This window comes from Daphnia pulicaria, unplaced genomic scaffold (assembly GCF_021234035.1).
Source record: "Daphnia pulicaria isolate SC F1-1A unplaced genomic scaffold, SC_F0-13Bv2 h1tg000213l, whole genome shotgun sequence".
Taxonomy (NCBI): Eukaryota; Metazoa; Arthropoda; class Branchiopoda; order Diplostraca; family Daphniidae; genus Daphnia; species Daphnia pulicaria.
In genome coordinates, this window is record NW_025804891.1 from 10,001 (window position 1) to 20,000 (window position 10,000).

A 10,000-nucleotide genomic window follows, 5' to 3' on the forward strand; every position below is an offset into this window, starting at 1 on the left:
CTTCTCCGGTTTGTGTCGCGTTACCGCGACCGTGACATTACGAGGGTTAAAGTCGTTTTATCGCGGACGTAGCCGCAGCCTGGTTCCGGAATCAGGACCGGATTCCCTTTCGCCTTAACCTGGGTGGCGTCTCACGTTATACGATACATGGTTTCATATTTTCGAAGGCGCTGCGAAAGAAGCATGCGATGCCATAACGCGATGAACGGTACTAGGAAAATAAAAGAGACGGGAGAAAAACAATCAAATACCGGCTAAGAGAAATCAAAAAAAGGAAAAAGACACTTCTTTAACCTTCTATCATTCTCACAAGCTTTCTTATTCATGTGTTTTCTTTGACCCCGCAACTTTAGATTTTTTCTCTTCGCGCACACCACAGAAGAATCACCGACACACGACTCAACCACAACCACGCCCGCTACTCATACGATAGATGCAACACATCACGCCCGTCACTAGGTCGGCTTTCGCCTGCGGCTTAGGATCGACTGACTCATGTCCAACCACTGTTCACATGAAACCCTTCTCCGCGTCAGTCCTCCAGGATCCCTCTGGAGTATTTGCTACTACCACCAAGATCTGCACCGACGGCGGCTCCGGGCAGGCTCACGCCCACAACCCTTCTACGCTCACCGTCGCGACCCCCCCTACTCGTCGGGGCCTCAGCGCCGTCGCTCTCTTCGAGCTGACACGGACGTTATTCGCTCTGCCGACCGACGGCCCGGTATAGGCACGACGCTATAGCGCCTCCCATTTTAAGGGCTAGTTGCTTCGGCAGGTGAGTTGTTACACACTCCTGAGCGGATTCCGACCTCCATGGCCACCGTCCTGCTGTCTTTAGCAACCAACTCCTTTTCGTGGGATCCGAAATGTGCGTCGTTTAGGCGCCTTAACCGGGCGTTTGGTTCATCCCACAGCGCCAGTTCTGCTTACCAAAAATGGCCCACTGGGCGCTCAGATTCAAATCAATTGCCGCGGCCTCAATCAAGAAAAAGGCCGGGCTTCTCACCCATTGAAAGTTTGAGAATAGGTTGAGGTCGTTTCGACCCCAAGGCCTCTAATCATTCGCTTTACCGGATGAAACTCCGTTTGTTCTCTTTGCGAGCACCAGCTATCCTGAGGGAAACTTCGGGGGGAACCAGCTACTAGATGGTTCGATTAGTCTTTCGCCCCTATACCCAACTCCGACGATCGATTTGCACGTCAGAATCGCTGCGGACCTCCACCAGGGTTTCCCCTGGCTTCGTCCTGGCCAGGCATAGGTCACCATCTTTCGGGTCCCAACGTGTGCGCTCTGGGTTCGTCCGGCCGACTCGACCAAACCCTTTTAAGGGGGAAAGATCTCGCGAGCATTCGGACGCCCTGGGGTTGCGCCCGCTCTGTTCGAGACGGGATCACCCCTCGCGGATGCACCCTCATCGGGGCCGCTTCACTTTCATTGCGCCCTCGCGAGTTTAGTTTGATAATTTCTCGACGACTTGCGCACATGTTAGACTCCTTGGTCCGTGTTTCAAGACGGGTCGGGTGGGACCCGACTTCTACTCTCCGCTCTGGGCCTCCACAGGTTGAGCACCGCAACTTTTTCTCTTTTACAAAAAAAAGCTACGACACCTCCCGGGAGGAGACAGGTCACGACCGGGCAGTACTGTTGGGAAACGCCGCGCTCGTCATCGCGGCACCCGCGAAGGTAACCACGAAACTCGCTAACGGACGCCCCGTGTAACAGACACCCAGTCGGTCGCGGAGTCCTACTAGGCCCCCCACTTGCGGACCTTGGCGTGGCTATTGCGATCGCAGAACGACTTATGCAAGAGAGCCGCCAATTCAGGCAGTCTCCATGCAGCGTTAAGGGCATACAACCAAGTGCCGGGAGCGGGGACTTGTTCGACCTTCGAGGGCCCACCGTTTAACCCCCTGAACGGTTTCACGCACTCTTGAACTCTCTCTTCAAAGTTCTTTTCAACTTTCCCTCGCGGTACTTGTTCGCTATCGGTCTCGTGGCGATATTTAGCCTTAGAAGGAGTTTACCTCCCGCTTAGGGCTGCACGCTCAAGCAACCCGACTTCTGGGAAGGGATCCGATGCACGGTCTCGGCTCGTCTTATCTACGGGCCTGACACCCTCTGTGGGTTGCTCGCCCCGTTCATGGAGACTTGGACGATAGATACCGGACAGACGCGCACGATCCTCCCGAACACCACATTCCTCGGCACCCGCTCAACCGGGCGCGAGGTTCGGTGCTGGGCTCATCCCTGTTCGCTCGCCGCTACTAAGGGAATCCTTGTTAGTTTCTTTTCCTCCGCTTACTGATATGCTTAAGTTCAGCGGGTAGTCTCATCTAAACTGAGGTCAGAATGAATTGTTTGTTTTCAAAAGGAGACAACACTTTATCTAGCTCGGCAGACTTTGGCGTTTTAAAGCCGGGAAAGATTGAATAATTGCCGGTTCAAATTTTTTTTTTTCGAAATAAAGCGAGTCTCTCGTTATTCGCAAAAATTAATTTACGAAAAGTGACAGGGCGTCCTGCGGCTTTTTGTATTGAAACAACGCGTCGTGCGCGAACCAAGCTTGCATAACGAGCGGTTAGAGTGAGTGATAATTCGCGGTGGTCGACACTTCGACACGCCCGGCGCACACACACAACTAAACTCGCGTTGAAGCGGTATATCGCGCACACGCAGCCGACACCTTGTTCGAGAAGATGTGTTTATTTCTAAAATTTTTTTTTGAGTTGGCTCAAAAATTTCCCATCTGTTTTGCCATCGAAAAAGGTTTCTTTTGAATAGAGAGGAAAAAAACAAAACAGGGCGAACCTTCTTTTATTTTTCCCCCTTTTTTGTATTTGAGGCATCGCGGACACTTAAGTCGCGCGGCACCCAGACGTTAGAGATTCGGGAGCTTTTATGCGGTCAGGCCGGGTGAAAAATAAATCTCGCCGCGACCCAACATGCAAAACCAAGACTGAAAAAATCTCTGTTCGTTCATCATTCGACCGACCCTCAGTCAGATGTGGCCCGAGCGAGAAGCTGGGCCGCCATTTACGTTCAAGATTTCGATGCTCCATGTGTTCTGCAGTTCGCATGGATTAGCGCACTTTGCTGCGCTCTTCATCGATCCACGAGCCTAGTGATCCACCGTTCAGGGTCGTATATAAAACGACATATTCGTTTTCTTCTCTCTTTTTCTCCAACCCGCCCAAGCAAATGAATGCGAGGGCGGAGAAAGAAAGCCAGAAAGAAAATGTTCCGATAAACACTCGTACTAGAATTTGGGTTTAGTGTGTTATTGTGATTTTGAATTCTTCCTACTTCATCGAGAGGGCGAAGGGCAAGCTTAAAAAACATTCGGTTTTCAACGGCATAGTGTCGGGCTTTGGAGTGTTAGTCTATACGACGCACACGCACGCAACCACGAGTATCTACGCCCGAAAAGAACGTCCAGAGTAAAGTCTCACACTTTCGTCCCCCACCGAGAATCAAAAAATCCCGAAGACGAAGAGAGAAACAAAAAAAAAACAATTTCGATTGGGCGTATCCGCTTTAAACCACCGCGCATCAGAGCGCCTGATACCCGTTCAAAATCTTGATGTTTTTTTTTTTTTTTTCCGACTCTCCATCCACCGAGTTTTTATTTTTCAAAGTGTTTGATTTAGGGACTAAGACTTTATAAAATCTCCTTTATTGTTCCTTCGGTACTCGCGGCCCAGGCGGGCTATCGTATTCTTCACTCTACTAACGTCAACACTGTGAGCGCCGCTAAAGGTCGAATGAATCTATAGAGACATTCACCATCGAAGCAGGAAGAATTTGCTCACGGCCATAGACCAAATCGAAAGACTTTGTGTTTTTTTTTGAGCCGAGAGGAAAGAAAAATCAATTTGAAAAGGCGAATCCGCTTTAAACCACCGCGCATCAGAGCGCCTGATACCCGTTCAAAATAAATGATTTTCTTCCGTCAACCCACACATAGTTCATACGATGTCTTACGCCGAAAGACTTTTGATGGGGTTTTTTTTGTTTTGCAACTTTTAGTTGTTTCGTGCTCAACCAAAGCCATATGCGCAAAACATTTGTCTTGTTCGTTTATGATCCTTCCGCAGGTTCACCTACGGAAACCTTGTTACGACTTTTACTTCCTCTAAAGGATCAAGTTCGACCATCTTTCAGTCTCGCCGTTGGTAGGCACCGCACGGGCAGAGATTGCTCCCCACTCGACGGCACCCCGACAAGCCCGTCCGAAGGCCTCACTAAATCATTCAATCGGTAGTAGCGACGGGCGGTGTGTACAAAGGGCAGGGACGTAATCGACGCGGGCTAGTGACCCGCGCCTACTAGGGATTCCTGGTTCATGGGGATCATTGCAGTCCCCAATCCCAACCACGAAGGAGGTTCAGCGGTTACCCGGTCCTTTCGGACAGGGAGAGTGAAACACGCTGATTCCTTCAGTGTAGCGCGCGTGCGGCCCAGGACATCTAAGGGCATCACAGACCTGTTATTGCTCACTGTCACGCGGCTGGACGCCGCTTGTCCCTCTAAGAAGACTGCGTGACGGACGCGAGAGCAGAAGGTATCGCCGGGGATGACGACGACCGAATAACAATAGAGCCAGCCCCCGCGAGACATTCCCGACAAAGCCCCGCCATACCTCATCCGCCAGGCAACCAACCCGTGAAGGCCGTACACCCGACGAACAAAGCACAACGAAACCAAGCCGAGAGATTGCCTCACTAAAGGAACCAGTCCCACCGAGACCCGAATCGCCGCCACCTGATCCCGACGCCTCCGTACTCCCTTCGGTTTCAATTGATAAAACCCGTCACCTATTTAGCAGGCTAGAGTCTCGTTCGTTATCGGAATTAACCAGACAAATCGCTCCACCAACTAAGAACGGCCATGCACCACCACCCACCGAATCAAGAAAGAGCTCTCAATCTGTCAATCCTTCCAGTGTCCGGGCCTGGTGAGGTTTCCCGTGTTGAGTCAAATTAAGCCGCAGGCTCCACTCCTGGTGGTGCCCTTCCGTCAATTCCTTTAAGTTTCAGCTTTGCAACCATACTTCCCCCGGAACCCAAAGACTTTGGTTTCCCGGAAGCTGCCCGTCGAGTCATTGGAGTAACTCCGACGGATTGCTGGTTGGCATCGTTTATGGTTAGAACTAGGGCGGTATCTGATCGCCTTCGAACCTCTAACTTTCGTTCTTGATCAAGGAAAACATTCTTGGCAAATGCCTTCGCTGTTGTTCGTCTTGCGGCGGTCCAAGAATTTCACCTCTGTCGCCGCAGTACGAATGCCCCCGTCCGTCTCTATTGACCATTACCTCGGGTCCAAAAGTAAAAGACCAGCAAAATCGGACCGAGGTCCTATTCCATCATTCCATGCTGCGATATTCAGGCGTTGGGATACACCTGCTTTGAGCACTCTAATTTGTTCAAAGTAAACGTTGCCGGCCGCCCGAGACACCCGGTGAAGGGCACCCCGAACGATTGACTGGGTGGAGCGAATCGAGTCAACTACGACCAAAATTTAAAAAAGAACCCGAAAGAACTTTCCAACTCTGGCCGCAGATACAACAACGACGCACCGACCACCACTCCGGCGATGTTGTCCGACCGTGAAGAGAGTCGGGCTTTGACACCCGGGCTCCCAGAGCGTGAAACGCAACACCCTTGATTCAGAGCGGCGCCGCCCGGCCGAAGACAGACATCCGACTACGAGCTTTTTAACCGCAACAACTTTAATATACGCTATTGGAGCTGGAGTTACCGCGGCTGCTGGCACCAGACTTGCCCTCCAATGGTTCCTCGTTAAAGGATTTAAAGTGTACTCATTCCAATCACGGGGCCTCGGAAGAGTCCCGTATCGTTATTTTTCGTCACTACCTCCCCGTGCCGGGAGTGGGTAATTTGCGCGCCTGCTGCCTTCCTTGGATGTGGTAGCCGTTTCTCAGGCTCCCTCTCCGGAATCGAACCCCGATTCCCCGTTACCCGTTGCAACCATGGTAGGCGCGTAACCTACCATCGACAGTTGATAAGGCAGACATTTGAAAGATACGTCGCCGGCGCGAAGGCCGTGCGATCGGCGTGAAGTTATCCAGAGTCACCAAAATTGGTACGGTGCGCGAGCCCGAAAGCCCGGCCCCGACTGGTTTTGATCTAATAAAAGCACCTCTTCTGCGAGCCCGAAAGCCCGCAGTCGAGGCTCGAGTGCATGTATTAGCTCTAGAATTACCACAGTTATCCAAGTAGGATGGAGTGGATCTAAGGAACCATAACTGATTTATTGAGCCATTCGCGGTTTCGCCGTCTAGCGGCTTGTACTTAGACATGCATGGCTTAATCTTTGAGACAAGCATATGCTACTGGCAGGATCAACCAGGTATTTCGTGTATGTTTGTTTGATATGCATCCGGCGAGTTGCGGGTTTTTATTTCGCCCACGCATCACCAAACACACACCAAATCAACACGTTTTTCGTTTTTTTTCTTTTTCTTCGGAAACTAAAATTTTTGATCGCAACGCCTGGCGTGTCACAGCGAGTCCCAGTGAAGAGAAACACCGATCCGATCCGTTTGTTGGATTTTTTTCATTTCAATTTCCAAAGTCAAAGACCATTCAACGGTCTATGAGCCCAAAGTGAATCGGATTCATTCGACCGGTCTTGATATATTCATCAACTTTTTTTCCCGTATTACGGTTTTCGACGGTCATATGTGGCGTGCTGTATGCTCATAAGTCAAGCCTGCTTTACTAAGCTGACAAGCATACATCTTTTAAATTTTTGTGGGCTCAGAGTTTTATTTTTATTTTTCCACCGCCGAGGCACACTCTCGCATCACCCCGCACGACACACACACACACACACACCTCACCGCTCAACGGTCACACGAGGCAGAATTTTCCGCAAAGACTTTCGAAGAGAAAGAGAAAACTCGGAACAACCGCGGTCAGAGGCCAGCATAGAGGCATCGTATAGAAAGTCATGGGCGGAAAAAAACAAATCATTTCAAGTCGAGACAAGCAACCAGACTACCCCTATAAAAGTGCGCAATTCTTTAAGAGTTCACCGAAGAATGACCGAGATCAAGTATGCACGAAACGAACATATTCCAAGGGCAGCTGAATAAGCGATTCTGCGCCGAAGCGCGAGAAAAGCAAGCGGTACACCGATGGGGATCGTTTTTTTATCGTGTTAGATTCGTTGTTGTCAAGCAAGGATTCTCAAAATGTTTTTTGCATTGCACCCAAGTTTCGTACTGATTACTTGTCGCAGACCGGTGACTGTCAAAAAAAATTTTTTTACGTTTTTTCTTGAGAGGTCACTGCCTACACACAACTCCGGGCGGGCCGTACACTCACAGCCGTTTGAATTCTCCCTTCGTGTGTCATGGCCATAACTGAGCGTACATCTTACCGGGCGCCGAGTTGATCTGGCTTGTTCGATGAACGTTCGGGATACGTACAATCGATATAGCTCCAACCGTAACTCGTTTGTAATTACGCCGGCCATACTCAGCGGGCGCTCAGCTCAGCTCTCGATATCTTCCGTCGAAGGGAAGTTCGTAGTAAAAGAGAGTCAGAGTCGACGCCACATTTTGCGGTCCTCGCATCTCATCCGATTTTTGAATTTTATAGATTTGCCATCACTTCCACCCAATTCTCTCGTATATTTCAATCTCTTGACTTTGTCCGACCGGGCCGTCTTCGCCCCCCTTCAACTCCGTCCATCTCCACTTCTGTGTTCCACACAACGAGCTTCCGTCAAACGGCAAAATGTGAAATATGCGCACGCCGCACGAAATAATTTGAAAGCGTTCTGTTTGGTGGCTTTTTTATTTTTTATCTCTCGGCTCACACACACACACACACATTTCCGCCTGAACGGTAATTTTTTTTGATACGGTGTCAAAAAGTGAAAAGACGCGCACCATTTTCTTTTCTCTTCCGTATCGTCGCTGACGGTAAACGCTGATGGTTATGATGCCGTAAGTTTGGAAGAAAGAATCTTTCCCGTCTTGTCTTGTTACGGTAAAATAACAAAGAACAAGCGTCCGATTTCTCTCACAGACGGCCACAGACAAACCACACGTGCCGAAGAAACGAAACGTCCGAAACCAAAAAAATGTTTGACGCGCGCACCTCTTCTGAACTTTTCGACCAAGAGTCGTTGGATCGAGTGACGAGCTTCTCAGCTGTCGCACCAATCGGTGAAGCGGGCGTTTGAATTCCCGTCCACATCGCGGTTCGGATATATTTTTACATATACCGACCATCGGAAATTTCGAAAACGGTTTTACCGAAGGAATGATATTTCACACACCGACAGCTCATCGAGTTCGTCTCCGTTCAACGGTTTTTTTTTTTAAGACTTTTTGATCGCATGGGGCTAAACTGGTTAGAGCAAAGCCGCGATCCAAGCAGTGAAAAAAAAACAAAGACAGTGCAAGCGCGATCGAACGGAATCGAAACTAAAATCATGTGAAGTGGCGGGCGGAAAGGAGCTCAGCTACGGTGGAAATGAAACTACAACTAACGCCGAACCGGACAACTTCCCATTCTGCGTCTTCGTTTCATTTCCCAAAGCTCCCCGTCGATACCAAAGTTTTTGCGTCGAAGCTACTAAAGAAATTTCGCGCTTTCCTTTTCGCCTCTTTCGCCTTCCCTTCGATATCTATCCAACCACCGGCTTCGACTTTATTTCTTTCACCCGTCTATTCGCCCGATAGTCGACGGTCGGCCATTCTTTGGTATCGGCCAGGCGGACTAACAAGAAGTAAGACTCGTTTGAAAAATTTGGACCGGGCTTTACAATCGCTGCTTGTCGTAATGTCGCAAATTTGAAAAAAATTTTCAATTCGAGAAACCAAACTATTCGACACTTCGAAAATTTTTGGGACTCTGAAAATTTTTCCGAGTTTAGGAATCGAGACCTCTTCTATACTAAGGAAAACCACTAATGTTCCGCCGCATAATGTCTCCGTTTTCCGGCTCATTTTTAGCGATTGGACGGGGACATTGCCCCATCCAACCGCCAGCCGACTTTCAGGAACCGTCGTTTTCAAAGTTGGGACTTAGAAAATTTTCGACGAGTGGGAATTTTTTACGGTCGCAAGTCATCACGACACGCCCGACCAACCCATTTGAGAGCCGCCACGCCTCGACGGTGTGACGGCTTTTTTTCGAATCGACGGGTCTCGCTCACTCCTCTCTCGCGCCGACCAGAGGCCGGGCGAGAGAGTCGTTGCCAAACACCGTCGTCGGAAATGGGAGAATTTGAGTGGGAATTTTTTACGGTCGCGAGTCATCACGACACGCCCGACCAACCCACTTGAGAGCCGCCACGCCTCGACGGTGTGACGGCTTCTCTTTTCGAATCGACGGGTCTCGCTCACTCCTCTCTCGCGCCGACCAGTGGCCGGGCGAGAGAGTCGTTGCCAAACACCGTCGTCGGAAATCGAGAAATTTTCATTTCCATTTCCATTTTTTTTCATCGGCCTTTATACGTCCAAGTCCCGCCAACCACGTCACTACCACGTCGTCGGGACTTAGAAAAATTTTTCAATTTTTCGGACTTAGAAAATTTTTCAACTTTCTTTTTTTCGACAACCTCTTCCCTATATAGGAAAGTAGTGGATGTTCCGGGCAGTAACTGTACGAAAAAGTCGATTTCCGAATTTTTGCCGGACATTCACCTGAGCTCAGGCCGGGCCGCCCGCTCAACTGCCGCCCGGTCACCACCAAAAACCGGTCTTGGAAATTTTAGGACTTAGAAAATTTTTCAACTTTTTCTTTCTCGACAACCTCTTCCCTATATAGGAAAGTAGTGGATGTTCCGGGCAGTAACTGTACGAAAAAGTTGATTTCCGAAATTTTGCCGGGCTTTCACCAGAGCTCAGGCGGGGCTTACCATCACACCCGCCGACCGGTCACCACCAAAAACCGGTCTTGGAAATTTTAGGACTTAGAAATTTTTTCCAACTTTTTTTCTTTCGCTCTTTCTCTCTTT

The 10,000-nt window shown here is 49.6% G+C and overlaps 3 non-coding genes across 3 annotated transcripts in view; all 3 read right to left on the reverse strand.

Annotated features, from left to right (window-relative positions):
* LOC124319890 overlaps positions 1-2,351 on the reverse strand; it is a 4,576-nt gene extending 2,225 nt beyond the window's left edge. Inside the window, exon 1 of the ribosomal RNA XR_006913586.1 lies at positions 1-2,351. This exon is cut by the window's left edge and continues 2,225 nt beyond it. This is a non-coding gene — a ribosomal RNA (large subunit ribosomal RNA).
* Positions 2,352-2,992: 641 nt separating this feature from the next.
* LOC124319884 lies at positions 2,993-3,145 on the reverse strand. Its single transcript, XR_006913581.1, has one exon. It is a non-coding gene; the product is annotated as a 5.8S ribosomal RNA (ribosomal RNA).
* A 936-nt stretch (positions 3,146-4,081) lies between these two features.
* LOC124319894 lies at positions 4,082-6,376 on the reverse strand. Its single transcript, XR_006913591.1, has one exon. It is a non-coding gene; the product is annotated as a small subunit ribosomal RNA (ribosomal RNA).
* Between the last annotated feature and the right edge of the window lie 3,624 nt (positions 6,377-10,000).